The sequence below is a fragment of the Sceloporus occidentalis genome, unplaced genomic scaffold (assembly GCF_023333645.1).
Source record: "Sceloporus occidentalis isolate IW3139 unplaced genomic scaffold, rSceOcc1.0.p SCAF_46, whole genome shotgun sequence".
Lineage (NCBI taxonomy): Eukaryota > Metazoa > Chordata > Lepidosauria > Squamata > Phrynosomatidae > Sceloporus > Sceloporus occidentalis.
The window spans coordinates 5,062,378-5,072,416 of record NW_028317026.1 but is presented as its reverse complement, the minus strand read 5'-3'; positions in this window follow the sequence as shown (position 1 = coordinate 5,072,416).

Sequence of the window (10,039 nt, the reverse complement as noted above, 5' to 3'; positions counted from 1 at the left end):
GAAGCTGTTACATCAGATCGGGCGGCAGAAAGCCGACGATGCTGGCTTCTGCTGTCAGGGAGAGTTCAAGCTGTCAAACAGCCAGACAGCTTGCTCTCCCGTGCAGCGGAAGGGATGTGTCCGGTATGTCCATAGGGGATTCTTGGAATGCGTTTTTTGGATGTACTGGTACATCCATAGGGGACTGAAGGGGTTAAATAGAATAAAAAGAAATTCCTGTTTGTCCATGTTTGTGGCCTTAGCATTAAAAAAGGGGAATTGGGGTTGAATTAACATGTTAAACTGGATAAATAGGCTCTGCGCTTTACGATACAAAATGCCCTTGGTCATAAGGGGTTTGATATTGAGTTAATAAACACAGTTTATATTAAGCTTTATAAAATAACACCAAAACACCTGCATTCACTCTCTCACATTCTCATTCACTTAATGTTTCCCTAACTTCTCTACCACCCACTTCTGCCGGACGCTACAGCATCTTCTTGTTCTTCTACATTCTTTCCCCGCCCATTTTCCTTTTATGTCAGCGGGACCGCCCACTAACATCAGCGGGACCGCTAACGTCTGCAGTCCTGGCCCCGTCCCGCAAGGGAAGGCTCTGGGTAGCCGGAGCCCTGAAGTTCCCAGGTATGCCGGTATCGCTGTGGACATAACCTTACTAGAACTTCTACAAAAATGTTGATGTTTTGGCAGAAGTTCACCTTAGAGCAAAATGGTGGGCGTCCTGTCATCCGATTGGAGGATTGGACATAAACTGGTATAAACTTCTGCCAAGATCATGACGTTCTCTGCCCTAATTGGAGGATCAGAGGAGAGGAGGTCACCGGAACTGCCAGGTTATATCCGATCCTCCAAACGGGTGAGAGTGGTGTGATTTTGGCAGAAGTTTGTTCCAGGTTATGTCCGATCCTCCAATCAGGTGACAGGATGTCATGGAAAGCAGCACCATTTTGCCCCTTGATGAACTAACACCGAAATTGTGGCACTTTCGTTGATGTCCTCTACTGGGAAAGTGGATCGGGTGAGAGGACGGAAGTTTGCTGCGGGTTATGTCCACGGGGATCTGGACGAAGAAAGAACAGAGAAGATGAAGAACAAGAAGATGCAGAAGCAGAAGTGGTTGGCAGAGAAGATAGGGAAACATTTACAGAGAACGAGAGTCTAAGAGAGTGTGAATGAAACGCAAAGTTCATATAAAAATTCAGAGCTTTTTGCTTAGTTTTCATCTGCTTTCAGGGGGGTTTGGCCTTGTTTTCCCCTCGAATTACCCCGAATGTCATTCTGAATCAAAAAAGACCTCCTAATTTCTTACAAAACTACTGACCAGGAAACAAAATTTGTTGCCTGAAACCAAAATGCCTCGATAGCGCGGAATTCAGCGACCCCAAACACCCACCCCAAGACGCGCTGGGACCACTCCAGAGAGCGGCCAGAACCTCCACTGCGAGTTTTTGCCACTCTCAAGATGGCGGTGAGTCCTTTAAAATAATAAAGAAGGAGACAAAGTTTCCAAGAGGGTCTTTGCAGACCCTCCTGAGAACTCTGGCTCCCCTTGCAGGTTGAATACAGGTACTGCATTCAACCATCAAGTCAATGGAGCCCAGCTTTCTAATCACAATGTGATTAGTAAAATAAATGTAAAATATAATATAATAATGAGAAAAAAAAAAGGTAAAATTTTAAAATAATTTTCCACTGATGTCACCATCAGTGAAACCTTTCAGTTCCAAAAATGTAAAAAAATGAAAGGCCTATATAGACAGAGTATATATATTTATATATAAAAACATTTTTTTATGAGCAAGTCCTAAAATTAGCACTATATTTTCAAACAATTCTCGCATTGAAGCAGTTAAAATACTGTCTACTTTTAAAAAATGTATGATTTGATGGGGTAAATTGAATTGGCTGGGTTCAACAATGTCTCAATTAAAACAGGAGGAAGGATGACCACATGTCAAATTTCCAATTTGTAAAATGCACACGTCAATGACATCTAAAGAAAGCCCTTCTTGTCCTGGAAAAAAACAATATTTAACTTGTGTGGGTTCAGCAAACGGGAAAGAAGAAAATTACAGCTAAACGCGAGCACCGCAGAAATGTTAAAACAGCCATTGTCACTAAGGTTACAAAAAATAAAAAAAGCACGATGGGGTTAAGGAATTAATATTGCATAATAATTAATTTGGCCTTTGTTCTCGTAAGTGGAGTTAATAAGAACCTACTTTCTTGTTTAGCTTTTGCACTGGGGTGGCATGATGGCAAAAAAAAACCCACTAATATTCGCTGACTATGTTGTAAGTCTACTAAATTACTTGTTTTCCAGTTTTAAGTGATTAAGCATTTTGGGGTACTGTCAAAAAACATTTTATTTTTATTAGAGTCACCTAAACTCAGTGAAATATGCTAGTTCTATATACACATCTGCTAACAAATAGGCTGTCTGGATTTTTTTAATATGCAGATATTTGTCAGTAAAACAGGAATGTTTTCAATTAGCAGCATAAATTACTTTCCCTTTTTTCCCTTTCTTTGTATATTTCCTGAGATTATGCTGGGATTACTATGACCAAAATAATTATACAAGTTGGACAGGAAGTACGCATTCTTCTATTGCACCTTGATTACCAAATCCTACAAAAGGCAGTATTTCATTTTTATTTATACAGATATTTTTTCTACAATATTTCACTGTGCGGTCATCACCTGTGTTCTGCTGGTTGCAGACTTTAAAATACACTAATAAATGGTTTAAATGAACTCTTCGAGAACAAGGGATTGTTAGATAACTGCTATGAAATTTGTATTCTCTCTCTTTAGATGACCAGTTAGACTAACAATTATTATGTTAACCCCTTAACGACCTTTGCCGGTTCAGGACCGTCACGGAAAAACGGTCACTTAACGACCTTTGACGATCCTGAACCGTCAAAAAATTAAATAAGCTTAGAAAGTGATCAACGATCGCTTTCTTCGTTTAAACGGCGTTGCTGTAATGCCTGGATGTCGAAGTGTTGCTGTAATGCCTCGATTCAGTAACGCCGAGATCGGCATCGGGGGCCATGTCTGGCCCCTCCCTGGGGCGTCAACATCTGCCATACATTGTATGGCGGCGGACGCCCGTTTTAAAAGGGTTTAGGAGGCGATCAACGATCACCTCCTAAACTTAAATGGTGTCGCTGGAATGCCTCGATCAGGAGGCATCCAGCGACACCAAACACTTACCTTTGGATGGACTGTGACCCTGTAAAAGAAACAATCAAGTTTTAAAAGTTCGATAGATGGTCTCCAGACCCTCTAGAGAACTCTGGCTCCACTTGCAGGTTGAATACAGGTACTGCATTCAACCATGCAAGTCAATGGTGCCCAGCTTTCTAATCACAATGTGATTAGTAAAATATTCAAAAAATAATAATACAAAAAAATTAAAAAAAATGTCCTAACATTTAAAAATAATTATGCAGTGATGTCACTAGAGGAACCATCCAGTACCAGCAAAATGTGTAAAAAAATATAAAAAAAATAAAATAAAAAAATAAAGTTTATTATTTTGAGCAAGTGCTAAAATTTCTCAAAAATCCCAACAAAGAGTTAAAATAAAAGCACTTCAAATACCCAAGGGGTGTCTAATATAAAAAAAAATGGCTGATGGGGTAAATTGGAGTGGCCGAGCTCAAAGATAGGGCATAGGTACAGACTGACCAAAATGGAGAAAAAAAGCGCACTTCCCAAATGTGGCATTTTAAATCTCAAACAACACGACAAACCCATGCATGTGGGGTATCACCGCACTCAGGAGATGTTCCTGAACACACATGACTATTACAAAGTTTGACAAAGTGTGGTTCTATAATGGGTGCATGGAAAGGGTTAAAATAACAGTATTTGAAATACCCTGGGGTGTCTAGTTTTCAAAAATATATGGTTTGACGGGGTTAAACTGAGTTAACCGGCTTCAAAGATATTCCAAAGGGGAGATGGAGGCAGAATGACCAGATGCTAAAAGTCTGTGTTGCCTCAAAAGTAGCCTTTTACCAGCCAAACAATCTAACAAACCCATGCATGTGGGGTATCGCTGTACTCAGGAGATGTTCTTGAACACATATTGGGGGGTTGTTTGACAGTGACATATACCAGGACCTGTATATCTATAACTAAAGTACAATTTGTGTGGATAAAAAATAAAAAAAATACTATTACAAAGTTTGACAAAGTGTGGTTGTATAATGGGTGCATGGAAAGGGTTAAAATAACAGCATTTGAAATACCCTGGGGTGTCTAGTTTTTAAAAATATATGGTTTGACGGGGTTAAACTGAGTTAACCAGCTTCAAAGATATTCCAAAGAGATGGAGGCAGAATGACCAAATGACCACCTGAATTACACATGCCCCAAAAGTAGCCCTTTACCAGCCAAACAATCTGACAAACCCATGCATGTGGGGTATCTCTGTACTCAGGAGATGTTCCTGAACATACCTTGGGGTGTTGTTTGACAGTGACATATACCAGAACCTGTATATCTATAACTAAAGTACAATTTGTGTGTGTGGGGGGGAATAAAAAAAATTACTATTACAAAGTTTGACAAAGTGTGGTTGTATAACTGTTGCATGGAAAGGGTTAAAATAACAGCATTTGAAATACCCTGGGGTGTCTAGTTTTCAAAAATATATGGTTTGAATGGGTTAAATTGAGTTAACCGGCTTCAAAGATGTTCCAAAGAGGAGATGGAGGCAGACTGACCAGATTTGTTAAAAAAGGTTTGGAAATCATAAAACGCTGCTTGTACTTATTGCCCTATAACTTACAATAAACAGCAAAAAAACATAAAAACATTGGGTATTTCTAAACTCAGGACAAGTAGTAGAATCTATTTAGCTAGTTTTTTTACTTGCTTTTTAGGCGAGTAGAAGATTTTTCAAATAAAAGTCATAAAATGTTTTTTTTCAATTTTTCACCATGTTTTTTTATTTTATTTTTTAAAGTAAATAAGATGATATGATCAAAATAATGGTATCTGAAGAAAGCCCATCTTGTCCTGAAAAAAACAATATATAACTTATGTGGGTACACTAAATGGGTGAGGAGAAAATTACAGCTGAACACTAGCACCACAAAAGTATTAAAACAGCCTCGGTCCCACAGGGTACAAAAAGAAAAAATGAGCCCGGTCCTTATTATTTATTGTTTTATACAGCACCATCATATTACGTAGCGCTGTACAATGGGTAAACAGGACACAACACGTAGTATATAACATAACTATTTGACTTACAGAAACAACAGGTGAGGAAGGCCCTGCTTAAACGAGCGTACAATCTGTATTAAAATGGGTCATAGCTGCAATTAATCCCTAGCTAGGACAAAATCAGTTGTGATTTTTGTGAGTTTAGGGCTGAAATTCTATTTAAAAAAAATATGGGATACAATAATGAAAAAAACAGACATCTACAAATCCAAAATTTCCCTGCTATTGACCACAGATTTTTCCTTTCAGGTATATGAATCATCATATGTAATATCATTTTCTTGGTTTAGTATTTGAGATACCTTTCCAATCCTCAAAATATGGAAATGATAATAATTTTGTCCAATGGGATGCCAGACTATCTTTTATGGGAATTTTATTCTCATTTTCTTTCTGTTCAACACTTGCCAAATTGTAGTATGAGGTGTCACAAGACAATGGGCCTTTGTCTAGACAACTGATACAAGTGCAAATCCAGAAATGGGACTGCTTATTAACAGACCCTATGGCTTACCGCAGCTGCACAGTGGCTTTCTTACACCACTCTTAACTAATTTCACCTTCTTAACAATGCATTTTCCATGCATTACGTCGTAACACCTCTGAATAATGGATGGTCATTTGAGGTTTTGGATACCTGTTAAATCGATAGTCTTGGAAAACGACTACAGTTATAATCTGTGTGCCAGACAGGAGCTATATGAAAAGAAAGAATGAGCTATGCAATCTTCAAAACATGCAGCTAGAAATCTCTAAAAACAAAACTAAAGTGGAACCAGTGCACCATATAATATAATCAATTATAACAATGATTTATAAAAAAATAAGTGTATATTGTGTATAGTTATGTATGTGTTTAATAATAACAGTTAAAAGTACTGTGTAGTTTAAATGATCTACATGTGTGTGCAAAAAATAAAAGAAGAGGAAACATGTTAACTCTAGACTAGGATATTTATCAAAATAGATGTCCTTAACGTAAATTAATGATAATATAATAACTTAAGCTCAAGCTAGCAGATAGATATAGACAATAAGAAATCAGAAGTGGTAAAATAATGGCAATAAGAGGAACGATAAAAAAATAAAATTAAAAGCAAACCATTCAACCGTCTGTGAATGTTTCTACAATAATTTAGTACATAGAGAAGAAATGTCAGCATACTGTCACGCACAGCAAGGCTGGAGACACTGATGCAGGTTGGACTACAAGAAGCAGACTGGAGCAAGGTCAAAGGCAAGCCAGAATACAGGGAACAGCGAAGAACGAGCCGAGATCAGAAATCCAGAGGTCAGAATCAACAAGGTCAAGCCGAGGTCAAATACTGGAGACTGTAACAGACCACGCACTGAGGAGTAGGCAGTATGATACATAGGCACGACAGTAGCCTATGAGTATAGGCACCTGCAGTTCTCCGTGGTGGCAGTTGTGGTTCAGACCATTCTCTGTAAACCCTAGAGATGGTTGTGCATGAAAATCCCAGTAGACCAGCAGTTTCTGAAATACTCGGACCAGCCCGTCTGGCAACAACAACCATACCATGTTCAAAGTCACTTAAATCCCCTTTCTTCCCCATTCTGATGCTCGGTTTGAACTTCAGCAAGTTGTCTTGACTACGTGTGTGATTGGCTTATTAGCTATTTGTGTTAACAAGCAAATGAACAGGTGTACATAATTAAGTGGCCAGTGAGTGTATATGTACACCCACCTTTCAGTTCCATGGTGCTGTAGCTTATCCACACCTCACACCATACAAGCTGCTGCACTATTACTGTTGGGTCATACAATGTCACGTTGCGTGACCCAGCTGAGCACTGCTTTTATGAGCGGGCTGGCCCGAATTGGTACTCAGGTTATCCCTTTTGGGAGAATTAGGCCTGGCCCAGACTCGTAACAGTGTTATTACTGCAATGTTAAAAAAGATTCTGCTGATGTTAATACCCTAACCCTAATATCAGTTATTTATCATTTTTGCTGTGATGCAAATGCAGACACTAATAGGTTGTTGCCACAGAAACTAAAAAACTACTTAAATGTTTCTGTGGTGTGATTTAAGCCTTTCAAAAATAATATTTAATCTAAGTAGAACAGCACCTTTAACACTATTTTCACATCTCTCTGAATTTCTTTAGTCCAAACAGGATGCATAATAATGATATTTATAAATCAAAAGTTTCACTGCTTCTTAAGTTACAGAAAAGACTTATGATCCACGTATTACCGGATGTCCTCATCACCTTATGTCAGCGATCGCAGTAGCTTGTGTGTAATTGTAGCCTCACCCTCATGTCAGTGCTTCATTTGGCCTATTGGTACTGACAAGGGATACTAATTTGTTAGTCTGATGCAATCTTGTGTGCCAGTAATAAGAGGATACATCTAACACCTGTGGAATTCTGACATTTTTAATAACAATGCTGCAGGTTAGTCTTAAAATATATATTTTTTAACCACAATATACAAAAGCACACACCTAAAATGCATATAAATACAGACTTTGGGTTGCTACGAAAATGAGCAACATCTACAACAAACAACTAAGGAATTAATGCATGCCTAACTGACACATGTTATTAACCCCTTGATGACAATTGCCGGTCCGGGCACGTCACGGAAAAACATGTCGTTAACGACAAATGACGTGCCAGGACCGTCATTTGTTAAAACGGGCAAAAAAAAAATCGATCTGTGATCGATTTTCTTTACCCAAACGGCGTTGCTGTAATGCCTCGACCTCGAGGCATTCAGCAACGCCATGATCGGAATCAGGGGCCATGTCTGGCCCCTCCCCGGGGCGTCAACATCTGCCATACAATGTATGGCGGCGGACGCCTGTTTCAAAAGCGTTTAGGAGGCGATCAACGATCACCTCCTAAACTTAAATGGTGTCGCTGGAATGCCTCGATCAGGAGGCATCCAGCGACACCAAACACTTACCTCTCGATGGACTGTGACATCAGCAAGATGGCGGCGGCCCGGGAAAAAAAATAATAAAGACGAAAAAGTTCCCTAGACGGTCTCCTGACCCTCTAGAGAACTCTGGCTCCACTTGCAGGTTGAATACAGGTACTGCATTCAACCATGCAAGTCAATGGAGCCCAGCTTTCTAATCACAGTGTGATTAGAAAAAAATAAATTAAAAATAAAATTAATAATCATTAGAAAAAAAATACTAAAAAACAAGTAAAATGTAAAAATTATTTCCCTCTGATGTCACTATCAGGGGAACCTTCAAGTTGAAAAAAAATCTTAATGTTTTAAAAAAGGCAAAAAAAAATTAAAATATATATAAAAAATATATTTTTGTGAGCAAGTCCTAAAATTAGCACATTAGCTTAAAACAATTCTCGCATGGAAAGAGTTAAAATACTGGTATATTAAATGCCCATGGGGTGTCTACTTTTAAAAAATGTATGATTTGATGGGGTAAATTGAATTGGCCGTATTACACAATGTCCCAATTAACACGGGGGGAAGGATGGCCACACATCTAATTTCCAATTAGAAAAATGCACATGTACCAAATGTGGCCTTTTAGTTCCCCCCAAAAATGACAAACCCATGCATGTAGGGTATCACTGTACTCAGGAGGTGTTGCTGAACACATATTGGGGTGTCGTGTGACAGCCGCATATACCAGGAGCTGTAAATTCATACATAAAGTAGGTGTGTGTGGGAAAAATACACACACAAAAATACTACTGCAAACTTTGAAAAAATGCTGGTGGTAAAATGTGTGCATGTAAAGAGTTAAAATACCAGCATTTAAAATACCCTGTGGTGTCTAGTTTTCAAAAATATATGGTTTTGTTGGCACACTGAAATGGCCCGGCTCAAAGATGTACCAAATATGGCATGGGCAGTGGATCCCCAAATGCCAAAGTTCAACATTGAAAATGCGCATGCCCCAAATGTGGCCCTTTTGCCCCCAAACAGCCAGGCAATATCATTCATGTGGGGTATCACCGCGCTCAGGAGATGTTGCTGAACACATATTGGGGTGTTTTGTGATAGTGACATATACGAGAACTTTTTAATTCATACTTGAAGTAAAATGTGTGTGACAAAACAAATGCAAAAAAATGACTACCACAAAGTTTGACAAAGACTAGTGGTAGATATGGTGCATGGAAAGAGTTAAAATACTAGCATTTGAAATACCCTGGGGTGTCTAGTTTTCAAAAATACCGTATTTGCTCGATTATAAGACGACCCTGATTATAAGACGACCCCCCAAAATCTGAATATTAACTTAGGAAAAAAAGAAAAAGCCTGAATATAAGACGACCCTAAAGGAAAAAAGTTTTACCAGTAAATGTTAATTCATGTAAACTATTTTTTTTAAATAAAAGCTATGATTGAGAAAAATATTTTTTTTGTTTTTATTTCCTTGTATTTTCCAACCTGTCCCCCAGTTACGCACATCTGCCCCCAGGCTTGCCACACCAATATGGCACTGTGGCCCATGATATGCCTTTTAACCCTCTATATGCCACTGTGCCCCATGGTATGCCTTTTGACCCCCTATGTGCCACTCTGCCTCCAGAAATGCCTTATACCCCTATATCCCATTCTGGCATTTAGGGGGTTAAAATGCATATTATGGGGCAGAGTGGCATATAGGGAGGTATAAGGCATTCCAGGAGGCAGTGGCATTAAGGGAGTTAAAAGGCATTGTATAGAGCACTCTATAAGGCATTTCAGGAGGCAGAGTGCCTCTATTAAATGCCCCCTTAACGCCACTCTGCTTCCTGAAATGCCTTATAACTCCCTATATGCCACTCTGCC